The sequence below is a fragment of the Heloderma suspectum genome, chromosome 7 (genome assembly GCF_057233095.1).
Source record: "Heloderma suspectum isolate Gila_16-S chromosome 7, 16-S_ref, whole genome shotgun sequence".
Lineage (NCBI taxonomy): Eukaryota > Metazoa > Chordata > Lepidosauria > Squamata > Helodermatidae > Heloderma > Heloderma suspectum.
In genome coordinates this window covers 38969992-38982234 of record NC_139464.1, presented here as the reverse complement: position 1 = coordinate 38982234, position 12243 = coordinate 38969992, and positions in this window count along the sequence as shown.

Sequence of the window (12243 nt, the reverse complement as noted above, 5' to 3'; positions counted from 1 at the left end):
ATTTTTTATTTAAAGAGAAGTCATCATAGGAACATAGGAAGCTGTCCTTCTATTGAGTCAGAACATGGGTCCATCTAGCCCAGTACCGTCGACACTGACTGGCAACAGCTCTCCACAGTTCCAGGCAGGAATATTTCCAGCCCTACCTGGAGATGCTGGGGATTGAAACTGGCACATGCAGAGTAGGTGATCTGCCACTGAGCCACAGACCCTCCCCTTATTGGGTTATAATCCTGGCTTATAAATGCACACTTTCTTCTGCATACATTCAGCAGTGTTGCCAGCCAGTACAGATGAAGGGTGTGATGATTACCTCAATTAGATGTGCCTGAGAGTTTTGTAGGAAATGCTTTGGGGGTGGGGATTACAATTTTGATTTGAGCAGGAGGAGGTACAAACGTGTTTGGGTATTTTGGCAGCTCACCAGCCGCTTTGCTGTGTTTTTGCTCCTTGGAGATGAAAGATCCAGATCTGCAAGGGACATCTCTTTTCTGATCAGCTAAAGAAATTGGGACACTTTGTGAACCTGTACAACCTTTGCAACTGGATTTCCGTCTTCCCAAAGGCAATTTTGGACAAATCTAGCTCCATTAGTATCCCAGGAAACTTACACTTCTCATCTGTGTGGCCTGTGTGCTTCTCAACTGCCAGAGGGTATCTTTTAAAGGATTGAGGTTCCTTTTCTGAATGAACCCTCCTTGCCATATTATATATTGCACTGTTTATGTTTTGAGTCAAGGAATAATGTCTGCCCTGAACAGATGTGCCAGATGCTATACTCAAAGCAAACCAGTATAGAAAATAAGGAGTTCTGAAATACCCAGTGAAGACATTTTGCTTCAACCCAGTATTTCCAAGGTGTTATGCAGTAGTGCTGGGGAAGCAGGGCTCGCAAGGCCGAAACACCAGGACTTTTTGATTAGCAGGGATGATGCTGTTAGCTGCCATCCCCTTGAGACATCACGGTTCCCTCTGAGCTTAGCTTCAATCCTCGCAGCAGCTGGGGAGAGATGGATTCTCCCAGCAACATTTACATTGTTTGCGAGCTATCCCTGTTGCAATGGGAAGTATTTTGGAGTGGCTTCCTCTTGAATGAATGGGAATTAAGACCATTAGCTTTACAAAAGACCTGCTCCTGGTAGAGATGAAAAGTGCTAGAAGTGGTTTGTTGACATGGCCAGCTCTGCTATTAGGTAGAGTGAGACAATCACCTCAAGCAACAGGAGCTGGTGGGTGGAGTTGTGGCAGCCTCCTGCTAGTTCCTCCTATGCTCCCCATGTGTTCCCCTATGGTACGGCCTTAGGTGTGCCTCTGGTGTGGTGGAGGAGACTATCCCACTGCCAATTCAGTTGGCTTCTGTACATGGAATGGGGAGGGGGACCATCTTATCCTTTGCTTTAGGCAGAAAAATGTATTGGGCTGACCTTGTTTGTTCTTATGGTCACTTCACTGTTGGGAAATGTTGCAGGCATCAGTCCGGGATATGAGCCAGAGGGCAGATTTGATTTTGGTGATGCATCAGAGGAGAGAGTGGTTCTTCTTCCCTGATGTTATATACACAGACATTTAATGATATATTGTCATCTGCAGATTATTGGATGTCATTTTTGTTGTTGTTGTTTGTTGTTATAAAAATAACTGTGAATTGTTGATCATTGTTTTAGATACATTAAAAAAATATTTACTGTCAAGAAAGGATGAGGGTGCATTTTAAAAATAAATAAAGGACTAGATAGATAGCAGCACATCTCTGCAGGGCTATTGCTTTGAGTAACTTGGTTCTAAGGAACATTAGGGGAAGTAGCCCAAATCCAGTTGCACAACTGAGCCATGCTTATGGGGATCTGATGAAGTGTTTACCCTCCTAACGAGAGCCGCATGAATTTAACTAAAACACCCTCCTTCCCTGGGAGGGTCACATATGAATACACCCACAACAGAGATGTGTGTGTGTGTGTCTATATGATTTATCATATATAATAAAATCAGTTGTGGTGGCCTCTTTGTTGAGGTGACTTAAGGGCAGTCTGCTGATCTGTGAAATAATCTGTCAAAACCTCCTTTTTCTCAATCAATCCAAACTGTTTGATGTGTCACATAAGGATTGCTTGCTGCAAAGATACTATAACAAACTACCTCTTTGCACAGGGAGACAGTTTGCATTGCTCATCAGATTCCATTAAGGGTAGATTCAATATTGGGAACTTACTGTTTTTATATAAAGCACTTTGGATAGTACAAACATGGTTGTCGTCGTCCCCCGCCTCCACCTCTGATTTGCCTTTTCCTGACACAAACCACATTTTACTAGTATCAGCAGTATCTTGAGAACATGAGCTGCATTGCCTGTAACCCCAAACACCAGCTACTTCCAGCTTGACCTCTGAATCATTATTGGTGGTGATGATGCATGAAAGCAGGAGCACAAGTTGATTGTAAGGTATCAGTCATATCACTGACAGGTAAAAGTGGGTAGGCTGACATCTAAACAGTTGGAAGGAAGTTAGTGAGGAGAAATAATGGGACACACACCTACCTAGTGGTTAGTCTACAGCAGCCTTCCCCAACCTGGCACCCCCCAGATACATTGGCTGGGGATGATGGGAGTCCAAGCTTCTAGAGGGAATCAGGTTGGGGAAGAATGTTTTACAGAGTTGTTTTTTAGAGCATAAGAACCATTTAAGAAGGTGCTGTGAGTGTGGATGAAACATACACAACTGACTTCTCTCTAAGCCAGCTGCCCCCCACCTGGTGCCTTCCAGATGTTTTGGACTACAACCCGCAACATTCTTAACCATTGGCCATGCTGGCTGAGGCTGATGGGAGTTGAAGTCCAAAACATCTGGAGAGCACCCGGTGGGGGAAGGCTGCTCTAGGCTAAGGGACAATTTGGAAAGCTGGAGGAACTACAGTGGAGTTCAGCTTTCTGTTCTCGATGTGTTTGGTTCAGCTTTTCCATCTCCATCGGCGTGGTGAGAACTTCTTCATCTAACCACAGAAGTCTGGAAATTACATAAGTCGGAGGGAGGGACTTGTGCCCCTCCAGATGTTTTGGCCTACAATTCTCATCGGCCCTAACTGGCATAGCCAATGTGAAGGATGATGGGAGTTGTACCCCAAAACATCTGGAGGGGGCAAAAGTTGCTCACCCTTGACATAGATGTACCAATGATCACATAGAGGTGTCAATGACAGGAAATACACATCAGTTGTGCTTCCTGTCTCCCCGCTTCTCCATGATGCAATATCGAACACCACTCACTTTTAAACTTTCTGTTTAGTCTGAATAATGGAATCAATGCCACTAAGGGTGTTTAGCATTTACAAAGGTGAAAGAAAAAGGGTCCATGCCAGGCATATCCCAGTAAGTCCTTGTTCACGCTGAACTTACTGTTGATTCATGTGGCTTGCACACAAGCAGATGGTCACTACTCATGGCCAATGAACATGATCCAACAGGCGAGTGAGAATGTAGGATGGACTGAGTTGTGCCAATGGTGAAGAGAGTGTGTGATGTGATCATGGAACTAGCCCTACCATTAGGCAGAGTAAAGTGGCTGCCTCAGGCAAGTGATTTCGGGTATTTCTGTCTGGGCCCTGTCCTAATGGAAGACCTATGCCTAGGTAATTATAGACAGGTTTAGATAACTGTATTATTTTCTTTCCTTGGAGTATTGATCCCAAACATACTCTGGTTCTTGTGTGCCCTTTATTTCCCTTTCCCAATAACCTTACTACCTCTTATAGTTGGTTGCCTGTATACTTCATTCTAAATGGCCTCAATACTAAATCCAGAGTCTTCTTCTTAGTTAATGATACTGTTTAAGGTTTCAGGCCTAAGCCTTAGAAATAGAGGCTGCTATCCCCCCCACACCCATTTCCTAAACCTTAGGGGTGTCCTGTAAGGTCTGGGAGTCTCCTGGGGGTCAGACTGAGGTGGATGTAAGGGGTGGTGGCAGCCTACCATGTGTTCAGCCTGAGCAACCTTTCGTCCCTACCTACACTGCTGAGAGTGAGAACAACCCCTTTCCTCCCTTCACACTGACCATTGCCCATCCTTAGGGATGTCAGAGAATTCCACCATGGACCCCAGTGGAACCCACTGGAGTCCATGGCGGAACAGAGTAACCCCCCTGCCACCCCGCAGAATCCCCCCGGGATGTAGCCTATCTGGCGGCAGATGAGGCGGTGGTGGCTCCAGCTCATCTTCCAGCCACTGCTGGGCTGCCGTGGCCGCAAATGGCGGCCGTCATAGCGGCCGCCATTTGCGTGGCTGCCTTTTGCTGTGATAGGCTATGTAAATACTTATGTAGCCTATCACAGCAAAGAGCAGGGGCGCAAATGGCGGCTGCTACACCATTTGCATGGCTGCCTTTTGTCGTGATAGGCTACATAAATACCTACATAGCCTATCACGGCTTGGCAGGGATGCAAATGGCAGCCGGCGTAGCGGCCGCCATTTGCAGCTGCAGCAGCCTGGCAGCGGCCAGAATTCTGGCTGCGGCCGGCCTTGGCCGGCGTCTCCGCAGAGTCGCCATGGAGCAGAGCCTGCCAGGGAGGATTCTGGGGGGAGGGAGAGAGCGCCTCCCCCCCACCGCAGATGCCCCGGAATGGAGCCAGATAAGGGATTTGTACATCTCTACCCATCCTAGTTGGGAGATGATGGGAGTAGGGATGGGTGAGAATTTCATTCAGTTTGTTTTTTGACCAAAATTCACAAATGTCTTCATAAACAGGACCAAAAGAATTTGAACTTTAATAAAATAGAATGTGGGAGAAATAGAAGCTGACAGATCTATCCATCCAGGCAGAGGTTTTGACTGCCTAGCTCTTCAAAATATGGGTTTGGATCCCTGTGTAGTCAACATTGTTTGTGGTGCTGAATTAGAGTACTCACTGACAGTACTTTCTGACAGGCTGTTCATGTTTAACAACTATATGGCAGGCAGGGAAAACGTGGTCCTCTCCATGCTGTTCCTATTGAATTTGACTGGTGCAGATAGTCGAGAATTTTGTTTTGATTCTTTTTTTGATAAGAGTTTACCAAAACTCACTTTTTTATATACAGGATGGAAAGAACATGAGATTTAAGCAATGTGAGTAGGAATGTGCAAATGAGCAAAACGTGAGCTCACCAAAGTTCTCTGAATCAGAATGCCATCTTGAGGCTTGTTCCAACTCAAGCCCATATCAGATTGCAAGCTTTGTTTTTGTTTTTGTTTTGTTTCACATGAAAATCCATGCATATTTTCATGCATATTTTCCAAATCTGCTACTGGCTTCTACTGACTGCTGCTGTTGCTGCTGCTAACATCACTGTTGGTTTTATTGTTGTTTTTAATTGTTGTTTTAATTGTTGGCTTTTATTGTTTTTAGCATTTTTTATATTTTAACTGTTTTTATATATTTTATTGTTGTAAACTGCCTTGGGAGGGCTTCTGCCCTGAAAGGTGGCCAAGAAATATTTTAAATAAATAAATAAAATACATGCATCAATTGTGCACAACTTTGAAATCTATGCATTCTTCTCCCATTGATTAAGGTGTATTAGTGTGCATTTTTTCAAAAGCATGCATTTTTTTTCATGCGTGTTTTTCAAATATATGCATGCTGTTGAACACATTTGTTTTGGTCCATGAATGGCATTGCAAGCTCGGAAACGTACAGACCTTGACTGCGGATTGCATCCTAGTCTATGTTTGGTCCAGAAGGTGCAAAGTGAGCAAAATCTTGATCAAAAATGAACTGAAACAAATTTCTCATACATCCCTAAATGTGAGTGCAGGAGAAAGAGAAACTAACAGACTCACCCATCCTTAGACAGGAGTTGAGGTCTAACAACACCTGGAGTGACACAGCTTACCCAACTAGTGCTGTGCCAAAAATTTCTCCCGCATGTTTTTCAACCATTCTCATTCAATTTGATAGAAAAGAAATTGCTTCCAAAGAGAAATTCAAAGGAGGAGAAATTTTGGAGAAATTCTCATGGGCTGGGTTTGGGTTTCTTTGGGCTTACCTTACTTAGGAGGCGGCCAAGGAGTGAGCACACGTGTCCTGTTTGTCACTGTAACATCATCTCTCTGACCAGCTGTAGCCTCTGCAGCTCCCTACACTTGAATTAAACCCCCAGTTTAAGGCACAATGAGGAAATTCCTCCCATATGGCTTCTTCAGATCACACACACACACACACACACACACACACACACATATACATACATATATATATATATATATATATACACACACACACACACATACCATCCTGAATGAGGCAGAACAATGAAAGCCTTTTTCATGAGGGGAGAAAACTTTCAGGAAATTGGAGGACAGATTTTGGCAGAGCACTACCTCTGCCTCGTCCCTGGAGCTGGACACAACACTGCCCCCACCTGCATTGTGGTGGATGCATGCTGGCCAGTCTGCCAAGACAGTTGATGTGCAGCATGAACACCCCTCCCCCCAAAAAAGGAAAGGAAAGGTTCCTCTTGTGCAAGGACCTGGTCATTACTGACCCCTAGAGGGACACCGTTTTTCCTCGGCGTTTTCCTGGCAGACTGTACAGTGGGGTGGTTTGCCATTGCCTTCCCCAGTCCTAACTACCTTTCCCCCAGCAAGCTGGGTACTCATTTTACCGACCTCGGAAGGATGGAGGGCTGAGTCGACCTGAGCCGGCTACCTGAAAACCAGCTTCCGCTGGGCCTGGGATTGAACTCAGGTCATGGGGAGAGTTTCGGTTACATTACTGCCTCCTACCACTCTGCGCCACACGAAGCTCTTTACCCCCCCCCCAAAAAAAAAAACCCTTACCAAAAAAGAAAGAAGCTGGGCTTCAAGCCCTGCCAATGAGGAGCCCTACCTGGGAGAAATGATTGAGAATTTCTGCTCCCCCTGGAGAAATTCTGAGAGATTGTCTCCCAAATTTCTTTGCACACACATAAGGTGGAGAATTTCAAGAGGCTGCTTATGCACAGCTCTGTTCCAAACCCTGAGCTAGATAGCCAAAGAATCTCTCCTGGTGTAAGGCAAGCTTCCTATATTCCTTCAGATAAGAAGAAAATGATTTCTTACAAAGAAATGGTTTCTATTATCTTGCTTTCCCAAGAAAGAGAACCCTTGTTAAATGCAGACTGTTCCTGAAGTCCTGGGTCTCCCTGAGATGCAAACCAGAACGACATGACATTAAAAAAGGAGCACGTACATCTCATATGTACACCCAGTATGCTACCTTCTAACTCTCTGCTCCCTTCGGCTCCCAAGCAAGCATCCATGGCATGCAGCGAAAGCAACTTACGAAAATAAATAATAATCTTAATGGTAATGTTTACAATTCAAAAATGTCCCCCTGTGTTAACAGAACAGAAGGAACAACTGAGAACAGCAGTCGCTTATGGTGACAGCTATGCTGATTATTACCGCATACTTCCTGCACTGTGCCTGACCAGCAATTATTTCCCGCTGGGGTAAACAGATAGCAAAAAAGTGTCTAATTTTCATGTGATCTGGTTTTCTTTTAGTCTTCGTCTGGCTTGTTTTGACTTCTAGCAAGTGGCAACTGCAATTGTGATGTGGGCACCTGTCCTTCAGGAACACCTCATTCAATCAGGTATGAGGGGGCTCCCATTAAAGTACACTCAGGTGGGCCAACAAGTGCCCCCCCCCGAGGGCTTAGCAGTGGTGGCAGCAGATGGCAGCAATGCTACCCCAGTTCCATAATCTACAGAGTGGCTGTGAGCTGACTGCCCCTCTAATTGCCTGTAATGCCCCAAGTTAGTGTCTCTCCAGCACGTTGTGGGCAATTTAAAATGGTGGGTTCCCAGCTGCTCACAGGCTGCCACATGGTAAGCTGAGACCCTTATCATTCAGGAGGGGAGGAGCAGGGCAACCCAAGAGAATTTCAGTTGAGATGAACTGAATTTGTTTCCGTTCATTTTTTATCAGGATTTTGCTCACCTTGCACCTTCAGACAAAGGACAAGATGGTGCCTCCAGTCCACATACTGAAGATGATTAGACTGGCAGTTGAGTCTTACTTTGACACTGCCCATCATCCTCCACTGCACCTGAGGGCAGCAGGCTAGCTTGTGAAGCACAGGGAAGGCCTCTGACACCTTGCCATTATTCTGCACCTTCTGGCATCTGCCACACAAGGCAGTTGCCTCACTCTGCCTAATGGTAGAGCCAGTCTGGGGAGGGGAGGGGAGCAAGCAGCCATCAGTGCTAGTGAGCCCTGCATGGGTGCTGGGACCACAGCAGTTGCCAAAGGATGCTGGATGCTGAAGATGGGCCTACATTTAGTTCATCAAAGGTAAATTGCTAGCGCCATGGTTCTCTAGATAGACCTCCTGGTGTGGTACAAACAATTGCTTGAGGTGGGGGCACACAGGTGCCATCCCTTCCTTCAGAGTGGCTGGTGGATGACCATCTTGCCGCATGCATACACCTGATTTGTTGTAAAATTCTCCTTACCACTTGGCAAGATGAGACAGACAACTAAGCCACTTTAGGGCAAGACATCTCACCTGGGGGTAGTTTGATGATCTATATGAGTTTTTGATCAAGCTTAATTGTTGTATGTGTCGCTGAGAGGACCAAATGCTACCCTGGACCACTTACTCTCATGGTACGGTGGCCATGTGTCCTGCTTTATAGATGGCACTCCTCTGTTTAAAGGTCCATCAGAGGACAGTCCTTTACTTGAAGGCATCCTGCATTTGAAGGGATTCCAGCCCAAGTTAGGCTTAAAGATCAAGCACCATCAGAAAGGTAAGCCAGCAGGCCCCTTGAAGCTGCCCATCAACAGTGAGCAACTGGACAGAAGACTGACCAGGTGCACAGGTCACCTTGTTGCAGTCTTCTCTACTATGGTGAGATGTATTTTCTCTCTCTCTCTCTTTACAGTATAGCAGCTATTTCTAAATGTGCATGTGTACATATTTATTTATTTGTATAAATTAGCATATGCAATTTGCATGTCCTTTTTTTAGCAATACATGTCCTCTTCTTTGCCAATGTGTCATGGGCCACCCTATCTCACAGTCAGTGCACTACAGTATGTTGAGAACCCACATTCTTCCCCACAGGGCACTGTTGGATATTTCTGGGATTGCAAAAGGCACATGGCCTCTGCCTCTAAAAAGGTGACTACCTGAGTGCTAACGTTCTTTATGCCTACTTCTCCATGGTTCCCTGGCGCATTTCCACATTTATGTTTGGTAGTTGTTTAGGTATCCTTTTAATTCCATGATTTTGTCAATGATGGGTGCAGCTAACCATGATTAAGGATGTGCAAACCTACCCTAGCTCAGGTTCTCTGGGTGCCTGCTGAGGCGCCTCCCCCACTCCCCCCACCCCAGACCCGTACTCTCAAGCCCCCACAAGCTCAGCAAGTCACTTGCACTCACCCTGGGCCTGTCTGGCAAGTATCCGCCATTTTGCTGCCTCTTTCTTTTCTTTCTTTTCTTTTTTAACAAAAAAGGGATCTTAAAAAATGTGCATATTTAAATATGCATAGTTTGGGGCTGGAAGAGCTTAATATGTGAAATATTGGTGGCATTATGCACATTTTCATGCTTTAGCCTATGGGGAAAATGTGCATTTTTCACCGGGTTTTTGATTTTGCATATTTTTCTACGATGAAATTTGTGCAAAATTAGGGAAAGTTAGAAAAACAGCCCACAGGTTTGTGGAATCTGCCCAAAAGGGAGTAAGTTGGTCTGCTGTGGAAACATGAAAATCCAAGCTCATTTGGTTCTGTTGTGGATTTCTCTGTCATCATCCCTAATGTCAGGTGAAGTTTGGCTTTCAGAGGATATAAGAACATCTACATATAAGTGGATTTTGCCTGAAGTGAAATTTGGAGCACTTCTGTGGGCTCAGGGAACATATCTAAGGAATTCAGACTAGCAACATTGCTCATGGGTGTTTCATGCACACTCCTAGCACCAAGGTTGGAGTCTGTATCTAGGTCATGAAAATGGCAGGTTACATCTCTGTTCACTTGAACTGTGCTTCATCTTCCATGGGGCCAGTGCCGCTACCTACATTCTGACTCACAGTTGCTGATAGTTAACTACTGCTGTTAACTTAATATTCCTGCAGATTCAAACTGAGCCTTAGAACAGCATCTGATCACCCCACCCTGCTGTGAATCTGCTGAGGTTCCAGCTTTTGTGAAACCTGGGAAGTGACAAGCGAGGTTATGCGTGAAAATTAAAGCTCAGTCGACATCTTCCTGCTGGGGCCATTTGCTGCCCCCTTAGGACTGCTGAACTTCTGATCTGTTCCTTTCTGGTCCCATAATAGCCATCTGTTAATAGCTGAAATGGTTACACTGGGAACCAGAGGGTGATCCCAGAGATATCAGAGCAGGTTATGCCAGCATAAACATGTGCCTCGTCATCTCCAGGGCCCAATAATGCTGGAATGCTCTACAGAACTATTTCTGCAGTGGGACATGGCATAATGAAAAACACTTTGCAGAGCCATCTGGACTGTGCCAACAAAGCTTCTCAATGCTGAATGCTCTTTCTTAAGCAGGGAGTGTGGAGGCACTGGGTTACACGGAGGTGGAACAATTCCATCCCCACACTTGCCTGATGTCGAAACACCCAGGGTTTTGCTGTAGCAATACAGCAGGGGTGGGCAACTTGGGGCCCTCTAGACGAGGGGTGGGGAATCTCAGGGCTGGGGCCAAATCCAGCCCTCCTGGAATCTCAGTCCAGCCCTTTGTGATTCCTCAGATGGCTGCACTCCTTCCCCTGGCCCACATCCTTTCCCCCAGCTACCAATCGCTTAGCAGTTTCTTGGCTTTTGTGCAGTTCTCTACCCCATTCTAATGGGTTGAAAGACCTCTCCTAAGGCTTAGTTTCTGGCAGTAAGAGCTTGAAGTTACAATATACTAGCATTTCTTCATTTTGGCCCACCCTTTTTGCCTTTTCCCTACAGCTGGAATGTGGCTCCTGAGAGCTTCACCTACCACTGGAATGTGGCTCCTGGGGGCTTCTCTGAAATTAAATTTGGTCATTGGGCTGAAAGAGGTTTCCCACCCCTGCTGTAGATGTTTTGGCCTACAACTCCTACCATCACTCACCATAGGCTGGCTAAGGCTGATGGGAATTGTGGGCCAAAATGTCCGGAGGACCTCAATGACCCTCTGCGCCCCCACCCCACAATAGAATCTGATCAAAAAAGGAAGTGCTGCGGGCTCAGGAGTCAGACGCCTTGTCGAGTTTGGGAGAGATGGAGAGAGAAGGCAACTGAAGGGTCAGTGTAGCTTGATGCTTAAAATTTCAAACTAGGCCTGGGAAGACCCAGGGTCAAATTATCACTCAGCCAGGAAGGCCACTGTGTGTGACCTTGGGCAAGTCACTCTCACTCAATCTAACCTACATCACAGTGTTGTTGTGAGAATAAAATAGAGTGTATAGGTGGGGAAGAAACATGTATTTCCCAGAGTTCTTCGGGGGAAGGACAGAATTTAAAATGTCACAAATAAAAATAAAAGCTGTTCAGCCACCTAATTGGCAGAGCTGTGTGTGAACTTTGGGGAGGGGAGCACTTTAAAAGGTACAGAAAAGTGCAAAGGGGTGGATCCTGCAGCCAACACAGAAAACAAAGGAACAAGCCACTGGGGGAAGGCCAAACAATTGATCTGGGAATCTAACGCTCTACATTGCCCTAGGGAACCCCATAGACTGGACTCAGTGCTGTACAGAAGCACTGGACAAGGGATAGCAGCACGTGGTGCTGCAGTCACCCTCTTTCTCTCCAGTGCCACCACCTCCACTTGCCTAGGTGGCCAGGATGGCAGAGAAGCAGTGGTACTTGGTGGCCAGCAATTGAGAAGCACCCCTGCCTGCACTACTCTGTAGACTCCCCAGCTGGTTCCTTACCTTTAAAAAAAAAAAGCCAGCCCAGAAGAACCCAGGGAGGGCACTTTGCCCAAGTCTCCCTCAACAATAATATTCCTTAAACCAGCTGTCTGTTCTGGACACTATTTTTGGAGACTGATTACTGTTCCACGTATCACAGAGCAAACAAGCCCAACTTTACCACCAGGTGCACACTGACCTGGTAGTTAAAGACAACACTGACTCCCCAGTGACAGCATCTGTATGATGTTCATGTTTGTTGCATTACACTTTTTGCTGTACACCTAAAATATCTAGCATGTAAAGGAGCCCTTAGCCACAACTGCAATTACATGGTTGTCATGGCAGGAGTGGAACTCTGCAAATATTCTC